The sequence below is a fragment of the Talpa occidentalis genome, unplaced genomic scaffold (genome assembly GCF_014898055.3).
Source record: "Talpa occidentalis isolate TD23 unplaced genomic scaffold, MPIMG_talOcc4v2.1 talOcc4.2, whole genome shotgun sequence".
NCBI lineage: Eukaryota > Metazoa > Chordata > Mammalia > Eulipotyphla > Talpidae > Talpa > Talpa occidentalis.
The window spans coordinates 148538897-148554105 of record NW_023602073.1 but is presented as its reverse complement, the minus strand read 5'-3'; positions in this window follow the sequence as shown (position 1 = coordinate 148554105).

The window sequence follows — 15209 nt, the reverse complement described above, 5'->3', positions numbered from 1 at the left end:
AAAGTGAGGTCGGAGGCTCTGAGCCGACTGCATATATTTGGGAAAACTTTAACCGGGAGATATGCACAGAGAAATGTGGGGGGCCTGGTCAACCCAGTGGAAGAACTCCCCACTGGACCCCAGCCAGCCTGAGCCATCTCCCCAACATTGCCTCTGTCAGCTCCCTCCTGCAAAACCTTTGTCCTCCAGTTCCCTGACACAGGTCCTGCCTCTGTAGGCTGGCCCTGGCTGCCCCATTCTGCCTGGAGCTTCCCTCTTTCTCCTCTGCTATTTTCTGGAAGCTTCCCACATGCATCCTGGTGGATCTCCTTCATCGCAACTCTAGTAACTTAGCCTTCTTCTAATGCACTTGAAACTTTACATGTATTTCTTTACATTGCTGTTCTTCTGATGATTGATACATTTGGTCAGTGCCTCAGTTAATTTGTCTATCACCTGCCTTAGCAGATTGTTGTACAGGATCACCTGCAAGGTGTCAGGGGCACCAGTCCAGAGCAGGTGCTTACTAAGAGCAGACTTATTTTCCAGGGTATTGCTAGGCCTCTTGAGCTGAGTGGCCAGCCTGGTGCCCGCCCCGCCCCTAGCTAAGGGCAGGCCCGTGAGTGAGTGTTTGCTGACAGGCCAGCAGCTGCCCCGCACTCAGCTGGCTTCCTCTGCATTGTCAGCAATTGTGTTCATAGCAGAGACTGCGAGAGCTCATTTCTTAACAGGATATTTGCCCGTTCAATGTTTTAAAGAGATGACTGGAGAAAAGTCAACCTTTTTCTCCTTTACTGGTGGAGGATATGTTGCTTTCATTAAATAAAACAGTGAAAAAATCTTTCCCATGGACACTAGTGCCCAGGACAGACAGTTGTCTGAGCAAACCGCAGACAAGCAGGAATTACTGGCTGAGGAAGAGAAGGCGCACAGAGAGAGCGTCCAGGCCCTGGCTGTCCATGCTGTTGGAGCCATCAATGTGCCGGGTGACGGTGTCAGTGCCCTCCCTTCTGGCTGGGGGCTCCTCTTCGTATTTCAGGGCACCTGCAGTGTGAGGGAGGGTGAGGACGAGGAAGAGGGAGGACAAAGAGGGATAGGTAGGGGAGGGGCATGAGGAAGGGAAAGAGAGTGATGCTTCTCTGGAGTGACAGGACATCCAGACCCCGCCGTGCTATTGTTTTTTGAAGTAGCCATTTTAGAACTTGAAGTGGTTTCCAGTCAGACCAGCCCATTGTTTCTGATGACAGCAGACGATGAAAGTTGGAACTAATCGGTGCCCCCTCCCTCTCTGCCTTTGGTTGAGGTAACGCTAGCTTACCACACTGAGGTTCCGGGAGGGCACCTTCTCTGCTGCGGCAGCGCTTGCTGGGAGGGGTAGAGATGGGGCTCTAGGGATTTGGGGCTGCGTCACTTTTGCACATTGACCTTCAGGCTTTGGCTATTTTTAAAATTAGGCGTCTCCCAGATCAGAACCAACACAGCTCATTTAATCCGTGTCGCCATTTCACGTCCACTGGGGATGTGCGAGGGAAGATGGCGCTGGCAGTTTCCCGCCCGCCTCCTCAAAGCCGCCTCTGCAAATTTCCACGTCGTGTAGATCAAGTCCAGCGTGAAGCCACAGAGCACTTCTCAGGGTCTGACGCTCCTTCCCGTCAGCTTCTTGTCGCCTTCTCCAGTGACAGCCCCAGAATTTCTTGGCACCAGACAGGCCTGGGCCTCCTCCTGCGGCCTCACTCAGCCTCCTTATAGGGAAACTGCTCACCCCTGCTCCTTAGCTGTGGCCTGGAAACTGCACCCCCAGCAAATCCTGCAGGCGCAGGGGCTGCTGCTGCTGGAGTAAAGGCTGCATGGATTTTCAGTATCAGGAGGGGGTTCTTTGAGAAGCTGGTCTTGATGACTGCTGACTGCGAGAGGTTCTCTCTCTCTCTCTCTCTCTCAATCTCTCTCTCCTCTTTCCCTCTCCTGGAGGCCCAGATCTGTCACCAACCTCTGCTTTCTTTCCAGTAATCCAGTGGTTTTCAGCCCAAATGCATCCTCGCATAATTCCATTGGAGGGGGAAGCTGGTGGCTGAGGGGCCGACTGGTGGCCATTTTCTAGTTTCTGAGGTGGCTCAGTGTGCACCTACAGTGGAAAGGTCTGGACTAGGTTCTCTGCACAGAGCTGACCCTCATGATGACCACCCAGGACTTGGAAGGGTGAATAGTGTCGAAGACCGCAAATTAACACTTGACCCTTTAAAATGGGGGTTAGGAGTGCTGACACCTCTCCTCACCCCTACCCCGCAGAAACCAAAGACCCTGGAGGCTCCATCTTTTAATGTGAACCCTCAGGCTCCTCAGCTTCCGTAGGCAGAATGCTGTCAATTTGTGAGGGGGCATGAAATGGAAGCTTTACTCAAGAGAGGATAGTGATTAAAGCCAGTCTCTGAAGAACATAAATCAACACATTATATTTGAAATTTTTTTGAATCATAATTTTCTGGAATTTTCTTTGGAGAAGTCACAAAGGCTGTGGTGGGGTTGGGCTAGGAAGACTCGCAGGCAGTCACGGTGAGGGGGGGTTGTGACTCAGGGTCTGGGTTGAGGACAAATGCAGGGAGAGGCACCGGAGTCGCTTCCCACAGTGCCAGGGTAGGTGGGACCCACACCTTCACCACCACCACCACCGAGGGCAGGATTTCTGGTCACCTCTCCATGGAGCTGCCTACTCCTGTTCCTCCCTCTGGCCAGGTGACAGGAGAGACAGTTTTTCCCAGATTCCCACGAGGCCTGGACAACATCCCCTTTTCCTTATTCCCACACATCTCGAGATGAGTCCTGATTCCTTGAACCACAGTGAGTCTGATTTCTTGTAGGGCAGCCTGCTGTCTGCTCACCTTTTGACTAACATTTTCCCCCTCTGCTGTGATTGGGTGTAGGGGGGTGGGGGGAGTGTGGTTCAGGGAAAGAAAATACCAGGACTCCTTAGGAAGAACAATGCAGTAAAGTCAGCTGGGACTTGACAGAGGATCACATAAAGTACCCAGGCCTCCTTGACCTTGCTCAGGACTGACAGAGCCACCTGGACCTACCCAAAGTGACACCAAGACACCGGGAGCCAGGATCCCCAGGCAGGACAGGGGCTAAACACAGAAAGACTGAAGGACAAAATGCAACCTGGCTAGGGACTCACAGTTCTGGAGTCTGGAAGCCCAAGGCCAGCGGGAGGTCGCCCTTCCTGGCTTGTAGGGGCTGCCATCCCGTTGTTCCCACTGTACCTTCACATGGGGCGGGGGGTGTCTGGTGTCCTAATAAGAATCAGAGCCCCATCCTCTGATTCCATTTAATCTTAATTACCTCCTTGACAGCCCACCTCCCCCAGCCTCACTGGGGGTTAGGGTTTGCACACTTGAATTTGGGGAGCACAATTACGTGCATAGTAGGGAGCACAGAGAAGCTACTTCTTGCTGCACAGCTCCTGGCAAACTGAGTTCATTCATGGTTGAATGTTTGTCTACTGATGTATGTATTCATTCGATTGACTAGAATTTTGGGGCACCTACAGTTGGAGCAACTATGGTAGGAACGCCCCAGGCAATTTCCTAATTAGCATTATTTATATAATATTAATTACATAGATAATAAGGTATGTTGGATGATGTCAGGGCCTCAAAGAAAAGTAATGATGGAAATGAGGGAGAATGTGTGCATGTTTATAATTTTAGACAGTTGGCATTTTGAACAATGGTCTGGCTATAAATAGACATCAGATGATTTTATAAGATAATCACAGGAAGTTGCTCCTGAGACATTGTCTATTTCTCTGCTTTCTTGCTTTAAAAATCAGGGCACTGGCTGGGGGAGTGCTAATCTTCAGGGATCTAGTCAGAGAGTGGCATGCAGGAGAACAGGAGAGCTCACCATTTTCAAAACAATGATCGACCTTCAAAGTCTAGCTCTCCCACCGCCTTCAAGGTTATTGGCCAAATCATTCCTTGATGGCCTGTCCTACTGTGTGCCACTGCCCTCCAAGCTCTCTAGGCTTTCCTGAAAGGACATGTGGCAGCTGGTGGAGACTTCGGCGCCATGAGGGAAGCGAGGCCGAGTACATGTGGGATCTCCGGGACCCCTGGGCCCCAGATCACTGCTGTGGACACTAAAGTCTAGTGTCTGTGATCAGTCCTGGGAATGCAAACCATTGTTGCATCCAAGCTACTCTGTACCAGAACCTCTGAGAAGGCAATGATTCTATCACTTAGGCAAGTTACATATTTGAATGTCATAGATGCTCATTAAATAAAAGTAACTTGACCCATAATTACTTTAATCTTTCCCTATGTGGGCCATCACCTCTGATAAAGGTGCTGATCAATGTCTGATTATGTCAGAGGCACCTGGGAAGAAGTCGTTGTTGAGTAGCTTGACCGAGGGGAGAGAACAGAAGAGGAAGAAGGAGGGAGAGCAGAGAGGGAGGGTGTGGATGGGCAGGGGAGGGCGTGGATGTGGAGGGGGTGGGCATCAAGAGTCTTGGCCTCAAGACTGACCCCTCCCCAGCAACCTCAGTGTCCTTAGACTCTTGCAGCCAGAAACTCAGCCCCTGGAAGCTCCATCTTATAAAGCATGTGAGACTAACTGGACAAGAGTCTTCTCCTCCTGCTCAGGTTGGGGCAGTGTGGACCCCAGGTGCTTGATCAGTTTCTTCTTTGGGGGAACACTCCTTGCAGAAGTGTCCAGCAAGGACTCACTCAGATCCACAAAATAATCAAGTTGAACAATCCTCCCACCTAGAAGCGTCGGTTGTGCCTCGTAGGAGGTGCTGCGCGAGCAGCCGCCAGCAGGGCTGCAAGTGGCTGAGCATGCTCCTTGGAGGAGGCCTCCTCTGGATTGAAGCGAAACCTTGGCGCTGCAGGCTGGGAACTAGGGATTAGAGGCACGCCTGCCACACTTGGCTGCAAAGCATGTATCAAGTCGATTGCTGGCAGCTCTCTGGAGTCTCCGCTCATTGGCTCAGCAGCCACCCAGTTGCTTGGGGCTTTGGCATGTCCAGGTGGCATTTATGCTCCTGTGCTGTTCATTGTGTCCATTGCAGGTTGGGGAGACCCCAGGGCTGTCGTCAGAGGTGGGAGGCTAATTCCCGGGTTTGCTGCCTCAGCTCCTGGGCTCTGTGAGATGGTGGCCGTGCTGCCTGTTGGTTAGGCACAGACACTGGCGCGAACGCCCACTCGCTGTCTGCTGGCTGTGGGTGATTACTTCCACTCTGCGCCCTGTTTCCTCCCCAGCGGACTGTCCTGAGGACCTGAAGACAGGCCCCCTCAAGACTTCCAGAGCGAGTCTTCCACCACTTGCCACCTCTGCGTGGGGGGCAAAGGTCAGTCGAGGCCCTGGGGGCTTCAAGAGACACTTTGTCATTCCCTTAACTACCTGAAAGAATGAACATTGGGGTGAGACCCCAATTTAGGACCATCAGAAATAAACTATCTATTGGAGAAACCCACCCATACGCAGGGCGAAGATCTTGTTACCAACCATCCGGGGTTTTCTCAGTTGAGTGAGCCCCTCTCCTCTCTCCTGGCCGCCCCAGGTCCCTCGCGCTCTCATTCCTTAGCTCAGGATAAAACCCCTGGTGTGTCGTTTCCTTTCGCACGTACAGCTCGGCTGTTCATCTTCTCCTACTGTCTGGTGTTAATTTGATTTTTCCACCAGCCCAAGAAGAGCGTTGAGGGCTTGGGGGGATTTCCTCTCACCCCCCCAGAGCAATAGAGATAAATATTTTGTGCCCGGCGCAAAGTAAGTGTTTACGATGGAAAATATATGAAGAACAGGCAGTAAAGGAGCGACCCCTCCAAGTCGCACTGTTTGGACGGCAAGAATCCTGGGTTTGTTCTTACAAATTCTCTGGCTTTCTGTGTGGACGCCTCCTCTCACGGAGCGCCGGATTTTGACTGTTGGCATTATGTTGGCGCTTTCTCTGGGAAACTCTAACCGCAGGTAGGAAAGTGATTTGCCCACTGGGGTAGGGCTATCTGCGCCGAGTGCCTCTTTCTACCTGGGACCAGTGGCCACAGTGAGATCCCCTAAAGGGCGCTGTTCCCCCAATCCTGTCCCTGGAGGGAAGGGAGAGACGGCTGCATCTGCTCCATACTGGGATGAGCTTTGATTTCTCTAGGCTTTTACCCAGAGGTGGGTTCACCTGGAGGCCTGCAGGCCACACTTTCTCAAAGACAGATTTCCTGGTGCCTGGAGGGGAGCAAAATCTGTCTTTTTGGCAAAAGACTGATTTAATGGGAGGGACTCTGAAGGCTAGGTGGAGGCTGCTTTTGAAAAAGATTACACACACACACACACACACACGTGCACGCGTGCACACACGAACATACACACCGGTAAGGGCCTGTGCAGGGGAGATCTAATCTCTCTCTCTTCAATGCAGAGGCAGAACTTACTGCATAGATCTGTCTCCCCTAACTGACCTCCCCTCTGACCCCCCAAGTGCCCAGTCTTGGCTGTTTAAGATGGTGACTTAAGCCACACTAGCCAGTTACTCACCCGTGCTGGGTCTCGAGCATGTGTGCAGGGGTAGATGTGTTATTATTAAATTATTATTATTATTAAATTCCTTTTTGCCTTTTTCTCTCAGCAGTCTGTCTGAGGCTTGCTCATTTGCCAACCAAGAAGAACCAGAAGGGTGGAGGATAATTTCCTTTTCACCCTGACATGCTTCATAGGAGATATTCACCTGCACAGGCAACACATACAGACTGATAAATGCAGTGCATCAGGCAAATCAGACTCAAAATATAACCTCCAAGGGAGTGACCTGCCTGGAGCCTGGACGGACAAGAGGAGCGGACCAGGCCCCGCGGGCCGCAGAGGGACAGTGAAAGCAGCAGGACCCCTGCCCTCCATGTGGACCCTCCGTATCCACTATGCCCGAGTAGGGTTTTGGCTGAAACCTTCCCAGGTCTCAGCTAACCCTGGCGCAGCCCTGCAGGGCACGATGCTTAGGCCAAGAGCCTGCGGGCGAGGGTTGTATTTCCTTCCATGGGAGCTCACAAAGGGCTGGTTTTCTAGCTCTAGGAGCCACATGAGGCCTCTTCTGTGATGCAGGGTTAGCATGATACGAAATGAAAGCAACTTATGTTCTGGGAATTGATGTCCAGAGGAACACGCGCCGTGTGCTCTTACCAAGCCCAGAGGGTCGGGGGAGGCCAGAACAGCCGCCCAGCGGCCAAAGAAGAGGGCGCGGGCACAGAATCGGGAGGCCAGATTCTCAGCGCTGCTCTACGTACTGCGTTTTTTTCAGGTGGGAAGACTGAGACTCTGAGGGGGTGAAGGGGCTTGTCCAGGGACTCACAATTCACATCAAGACCCAGAGCCTCTCACTAGAGTTGTTACAGGGCAGCGAGAGGTCACCCCAGACCCCTCCATGGCGCCTACTCTAAAGAGGCTCTGCCATCCGCTGCATCAACACAAAACATGTGAGACTTTACTGGGAAGGAACTTTCATACAATTTGGAAAGAATACAGGAAAGGCAAAGATTCAAGTTTCTAAATCAAGCACCCAAAGTCACCCGTCCCCTCGTGGGTAAAATCCACCCAAGCAGGAGTGGCCCAGAGCAAGGCCCCCAGGCCGCACCACCTCTCGCTGCCTCTGCGGCTGTCTCCCCCCCATTCTCAACACTGGAGTCAGAATGAGATATCATTTTAAACTCTTTATTTTGAAATGATTATACATTTACCAGAAGTTAGAGCACGCATTGGAGCCCCAGCTTCCCCCGGTGCTGGCGTCTTGTACACTTAGGAGACGATGTCCAAGCAGGGACGTGGACATTGGTGGCAGCAACAGAGCTGGTTTTGTGGGTTTTGCGTGTGTGTGCAATGCCACCACTCGCGTAGCTTTGTGTAACTACCACTACGAGCAAAAACTGGAAATGCTACTGCCCCGTCTGCCTCATGGAAATCTCCAGGCGGCTGCCTGTTCTTCTGGAATGCACTCAAGTTCCTGCCCGAGCCACCTCTCAGGCTCCTCACAGGCCAGACCCCTCTCACCTGTGGCTGGCTGGGGCCTCCGTGAGCCCTTCAGCGCCTTGGCACCTGCTGCTGCCTCTCTGCTTTGCATGGGTCGTGGCTCTTCCCCGCCACTGCTCCTTCCCCTCAGGGCAGTCCCCAGGCCTGTTCTGTCATCTTTGCCCTTGAGTGCTTTTCATGTCCACGCTGCTCCATGGCTCACTCACTGTTTCTCTGTCCTCAGGGATATGATTGCTGCAAGCACAGGCACCTGTCCACGCCTATCCCTCAGGCCAACTGCCAGGCCGGTGCTGGTAACTGCAGTGAAGAGGGTCAGAGGTCAATGCAGATCTGCGTCCTAATGTCCAATCAGCCGGGGCAATTCAGGCTGAGTTCATTCAATGGGAGGGACCTGCATAGCCATATATGTAGTGAAAACCTCATGTTTTTAAAAAGAAGTGCCCCATACTGAATATAAACACTAGTTAAAAAATATAAAGGTATAGGGCCTCCCTGGTGGCGCAGTGGTTGAGCACTGGGTTGCGAGGCTGCCCGCAGCCTCTGCAGTGCCAGTTCGATCCCCGTCACTGGCGAAGGTCCCACCAAAAAAAAAAAAAAAAAAAAAATATATATATATATATATACACACACACACATATATATAAAGGTATAGGCTTATTCATATTTTCTAAGTCTATAGTGAATCTTTTTGAGGAATTGAAAGTTGTACTATTTATTCTTTATCAGATTTTTTTTGGTAAATGTTTAAGAGCATCCTGGTTCTTTTCTTCCATTGTATTTTGTATCCTTACAAAGAATATCAAGCCCGTTTCTCTGTATAATCAAAGAGTAAAGATGTGGCATTGGACACAAACGTTGCCTTGCAGTTCCTGCTGGCTGGGCCTTGCCTCAGGGACCGCGCCCCTTCCTTAGAAGAAAACTTCATGACGGGAGATAATTTTTAGGTTTAATTTCCAGCGTGTCTCTTAGTGAAGCTCATACACTGAAGACATGGTATCAACTACCCAGTCATGCACAGACCTATGTAATGGGTTGTCAGAAAATTCATTATGCATTTTTTGCTTGAAAAATATGGAAAAAAATGCGTCATGACTTTTCTGACAACCCAATATTTTTCAGGTCCTGACAAGAATTCTCCCCATCATCACAGCCCTTGGGGTGAATTCTGATGATTTCAAATCTGGAGAATTTTTTAAAATGTAGCTGCCATAGAAGACACTGGAACCCGCATTGAAAGGACAAGGGGAACCTTCTCTTTCCACTTTGATTGGAGAGAATCAGCTAAAGTGACACAGGACACTGGAAACACAGGCAATTTTGTCAAATTCGATAGTCACATCTGCTGTGGGGACACCCTTCGTGCGGGGCCTGCTCTGGACAAGATCGAGAAGCAGAGGTAATTTGCTGATGTTTTCACTTGTTCCCACTTTCTGCCTCAAGAGGACCATTCGCTCTTCTCTCAGCCACCTGCTTCCCGTCTCCTTCGGCAACCTGGACTTCAGAGCTAATCCATGTCCATGCTTTCACTGAACACCCATTAGTGGGTGCTACTGGGTGGGTCAAGCACAGTGTCAGGAATGCACAGACAAAAGCTATGGAAGCTCTAGCCATCTAGAAACTGCCAGGGCTGGAGTGCAGATAATAGACAGAGTGAAAGTGAAGACTGGTGGTAATTATTGTGCAAGAAACCTCATCAGTTTTGACCCCATAAAACCATCTAAGAAGCAGGAAGGGAAAGAGTGTGTGAGCTTTGATGGAGGGAGATAGCTTCCTCCAACTTGTCCTTTGAAAAAATATCAAAGCTGGCTGGCAATTGAGGCCTGTTGACAAGCCTGGGGTGGGGGAGACAGAATCTCCAGGGAGAGGCCACTCCACCCCCTCACCCTGCAGAAGCAGCATGACCAGGAGGTGAGGGGCGATTCCTCTCCCAGGTTGCCTGGATTTTGCTGTTACCCTTTGCAACAACTTGACCAAGGTCCAGGAGATGTGGCCACGAGGGCAGGAAGCCAACTGCTCTCCGAGAAGGGGGTCCTGGCAATGGTCCCAAGCTGCATGTAAAGGGTCACCTCCCTCTCCACGGACCGACTTCCACCTGCTGAGGGGGCTTCTCTTGGCAATGTATGGGTTAATGCCAGGGTTATTTATCAAGAAATATTTCACGCTGTTGACTTGTCACTGTACTTTAAAATGTTTTCTTAATGCACTATAAAAATTGATAAAGTAACACCGTTTCTCTTGCTCCCTCCCCACAGAGAGGAGGCCCTTATAAGAGACTTTATGTTGCTTCCTGTCTTAGCTTCTGCTCTGTTCTCACCCAGTCTGTGATTCTGTGGAAGATAAAATTCTCATTACTAGAGCAAATCCACTCTGGGTCTGGAGCTGCCTCTTCCCCTGCATTTCAGGTTGTGTGTGTGGCTGCTGGACCCAGCGCTGATCAGGAATAAGGTGGATTTTTGTTTCCCTCAGAGCCTTCCAGGAGGACTGACAGCTGGAGCTGAGAGAGCAGAACACGGTGTGACTGACGCCTGACTTCCAGCCACATTCCCCCGGGGGCCCTGGCTCTGTTTCTCGCCTTCTGGAAGTTTCAGTTTCCTTGTTTGTAAAATGGGGCATTAGGTGCCCAGCCACAGGGTGATTGAAGCCTGCACGTGAAATCTCAAATGTGGACAAAGTGGGAAGTGGAGACAAGAAGGGCTGAGACCCTGTGTGAGGCTTTCCCAAGCTGACTGGCGCCATCACGGAACAGCGGCTTCTGTGGCCACGTCCCCTCCGTGGCGGAGCTGGACTCTTGGTGACCCAGGCTCCTGCGCCCGGTGCCTGCCACCCTGCCGTGGTGTCCAGCGGGCGAATGATTTCAGAGAATGTGCACTTGACTCCACTGCGAACCCCAAGCAGGGGAACCACGGACACAGAAACCCAGCTTAAATGGTTAATTGAGCTCAGCCCTTAAGAGCATAAAAAAGGGGAAAAAACTTTGTTTTTTTTCCGTTGAGGCTTGTATTGACAGACACAGCCTGTCTGCCCCAGCCTGAGCAAATGGAAGCAAACAGCCTTGAGCTGAGTGCCAAGGTCGACTGGACACTGAGAATGAGGGGTTTTTTTTTGGGGGGGGCGGGGTCTACCCAGAGGCCAGGAGCGCAACAGAAATGCACGAGTCTAGTCATCTGAAGAAAACTCTTCGGACTTTGTGTAACTGCCTGTGACTAGTCCCTGAACTTTGGCCAAGTCCACATTTCTTTGCCCCGACCCATTTTTCAGCTAATAAAATTTAATTCCTTTGTTCTCATCCCTGGTCCCCCAAACCTATGTAACCACATTTCCTTTCTTAATTGGGGAGGGAGATTTGATTCATTGCTGGGGAGGTAGATTGATACCAATGAATTCACAAATAAACCTGATTTCTCAAGCCCTGATGCCATTATCTGATCCAGGCACATGAGGTCTATAGAGACCACATTGCTGTTAACATGGTCAGGAGGGAGCAGCAGTGCAAAGGTCCTGAGGCAGGAGGGTGTCTCAGGGAAAAGCCCTGGAGGCACATGAGCTGAGGTGGAGTAAGCAAGAGCAGAGAGGTGGAGAGGCGGGGCTTCAGGAGGGAACGGGCGTGAAAGAGTGGGCCCTTTGCTCTGAGTAAGATGGCAGGAGCGACAGGGTGCTGGGATCTGAGCTGTGTTTGGAAGGAGAGCACTGGCCGTTGTGCTGAGAACAGAGGGACGGGCAGAGCAGGAACAGCTAGAAGGCGGTTGCCTGAGGTGATGACTTAGGCCAAGGCTTCCTGTGGAAGAGCACAAAGAGCATATTTGGGACAAGAACTAGGGTTCCCTGTGGCCAGAGTTGGGGGGTGGGGTCAAACAGGTCCAGCTGGACAAGTCTGGAGTTTGGGGTTGACACTGAGGATGGCTGGTGTGAAGGGAGGTAAAGGCACGGATGCATGGTCGCCGATCCTGGTTTGAAAGGCCACTGTAATATAACATCTTCAAAATAGCAGAAAGAAAATCCTGGGGGAGAAATCAGGAGTTTGACACCACTCTGTCTCTGGTGAATCCTCTCACCCTCCCACGCATCTGGCCTGTACCCCGGTTCTTGTATAAATAAATTAATAAATCTTTAAAAAGAACCAGGGAGTTGGGGGGATCCCTTTTGTTGTCTTCCCCCACTTTCTGCTTTTCAGTTTTCTCATTCATTTTTGTATTCCCGAGGTCCCTCCCTGCAGCATCAAAGAGTATGTTAGCGCTTGTTCTACTAAGGATGGGGTAAAGAGGATTGAGAGAAAATAAGAGCCAGCACAGAATTAGATTTCTGCTTTTCTTTGTGACAATTAAGTGGAATAACATCAGCCTATATTTTTGAGAGGAAACCAGAAAAAAATGGTCTTCAGAGCTTCCTCTGCTTATCTCTACCACCACCTGTGGAGCGCAGATGACCCCAGACATTCCCTTCCTGGAAGGGAAGGCCCTGGGACCAGGGCCTTGAGCTTGTGGTAACTCAGGCATTTCTCCCTATAACCAGCTGACCTGGCGAGCAGTGCCTGGCAACGGACGGAAGAGGAGGGCAGTGGTTCCTGCAGAAAGGCTGTGCCTGAAGTTGGACCAAAGACTTGGGTCAAGTCTCAGTCTTGATGCCCACTTGTGACATGACATTGGAGAAAGGACTTAACGTTTTTGTTTTACTGCTGAGAACTGGGGATGGCAGTACGGCCGACCCCCATCACAGTGAGTTCCCTGTCTATGAGTTTGCCTACCTGCTAACTGTTATTTGTATCCACAAAATCCCTACTCATGACATGTCTGTGGTCATTTAGGTCCCACATAAGAGCTACTGCAGAGCAGCTGAAGCATCAGGTTGCCAGATGGCGTGTGTTTCTGAGAATGTGCCACCTTCTCATGCCTGCTCCTGTCAGGTAAACCAGTGTCCTTGTCTTGGTGTTTACTTAGTGCTATATTTTAAAAATTTTGTGTGCTTTTGGTGATTTTGCTGTTTGAAATGGCCCCAAGCCTAGTGCTGAATTACTCTTACAATGAGCTCACAGAGAAAATATGGTGTGGATAAACATCATCCAGGGATAGTGCTGTCAAGAGTTCAGTGTTAACATATCAGGAGTGTATGCTAAATAAAGTGTCTTCAAGCAGGACCGTGCATCAAACATATGATCTGCTGACAAAAATGTGGCCAGAGGCTTACAGGAGCCTAACCTGCATCTCCCCCAGAGCAGTGGCTCACTGGTCACTAATTCAGTATTTGCGGATGCTTTATGTGATGTAGCTGCCACGAATCATGAAGGTCAACTGTACTTGTTCTGCTCAACTCACAAGATGGTTGTGCCAACTTACATAAAATTTCAAGAATACGTATACAAGGAGTTTATTAGATAACCAAAGTGAGCATTTGAACCTCAGATTTTACTCTGAGAGAACTGTTGAAAAATCACAAGTGTGAGTTTAGTTTATACAGGTAGGAACTGTGACTTACTGCCATTAAAAAATGTAATTATGGGCCTCCCCTGGTGGTGCAGGCCATTGAGCGCAGTGCTGTGAAGCTGTCCGCAGCCTCTGTAGCGCCAGTTCGATCCTGGCTGACCAGCGAGGGTCCCACATGGCGTGGCAGACCTCTCCTGTCTCACCCACTGCTCTCCTCAGCAGTGTATTTCATCATTCTGCCTGTTCTGTTCCCCACTCTGTCTCTGGTGAATCCTCTTACCCTCCCACGCATCTGGCCTGTACCTCGGTTCTTGTATAAATAAATTAATAAATCTTTAAAAAAATGTAATTATTCTTGACAGGGGACTTCTGGGTTTGGACTTTAGGTTTAGATCCTTTGTTATCCTATCTTGACCTTGAGAGATGTAGATACTGTCTATGTACAGAGGGGGCCAAATACTGGTGCTTAACCCCCCATTCCTGATGCTAAAGAACGCAATGGGGAGATGCACAGGCTGACACCCACTGTGTAGATCTTCTTGGTCTAGCTCCACAGCCATAAGTGGGGGCTGAAGCGTTGTTGTAGCCACAGGCAGCTGATTGCTGCGTGGCCCATCACAGAGCAGGACATGAGTTGTGACTTGGCACATCTGCAGCTGGCTTTGCTCTCCCGGCCACTAGGCCAGGGATGGGCATCCCAGAACATTCACAATATCTTCCCAGGAGAGATCACTAAATGCACAGTAGCTCTAAACATTCAGCACCATACAAGAGGAGTCACCTGCTCAGTTGCATTTTGGATTTTCTGACAATCACTTTCACAAAAAAAACCTCAATTAAATAGAATGACTTTGAGGAATGTAAAACAGAACATAAAATTTGCATTTAAATACATGATAATTATTATCAAGGAGTTGAGTCTAAGGTAGTGAAAATGTGTAAGATATAAACAAAATAATCTTTGAACAAATTTAATTGTTCTTGAGAATCTCTATAGGGAAACGAAAGAGACTGGGTCGAATGTGCAAGATATTGGTGTTTCAAGTAAAATTTTAAGAGAATGATTTCACTATAGATATTTTTCTAGATTTATTTATTCATGCATACAAGAACCGGGTACAGGTCAGATGTACGGGAGGGTGAGAGGATTCACCAGAGACAGAGTGGGGAACAGAACAGGCAGACTGTGCGGAAGCACTGCTGAGGGGAGCAGTGGGTGAGACAGGAGAGGACTGCCGTGCCATGTGGGTATCTTCACGGCTGTCCGGGATCGAGCCAGTGCTGCAGAGGCTGCGGACAGCACTGCGCTCAACCACCTGCTCCACCAGGGAGGTCCTATAAATATTTTGAAAGTTAAATGAATATTCTTCATTCATTCATTCATTCACATAAGCCTCTCACGGATTTGACCATGTGAGGAGATGGATTTATTGGGGGGAGGCAGTCACCACCCTCAACTCTTCGGAGTCCCCGTTACTGTCCTTCCACTCAGCAATGTGCACTGCCTCTCCTGGGCAATCATGCTGTTAGCATCACTCTGTTATTCTTTGTTTACCACAAAGCAGTGGTAATTGATGTTAATGCTCTATTAAACAGATGGAGGGATGAGCCAGAAGCATTGTAGCTAAAAGACAGTGTGATTCTCTCAGACTTGTTGAAACACTCTGCCCTCCGATTAAGTTTTATTTTACTAGGATCCAAAGATGCTCACTCCATTATCATGCACTTGAGTTGCTCTCTGGAAAAGAGGTAAGACTTCTCGACTGCCCTTCCCCCACCAGATGGAGGGTGTATGAACATACTTAA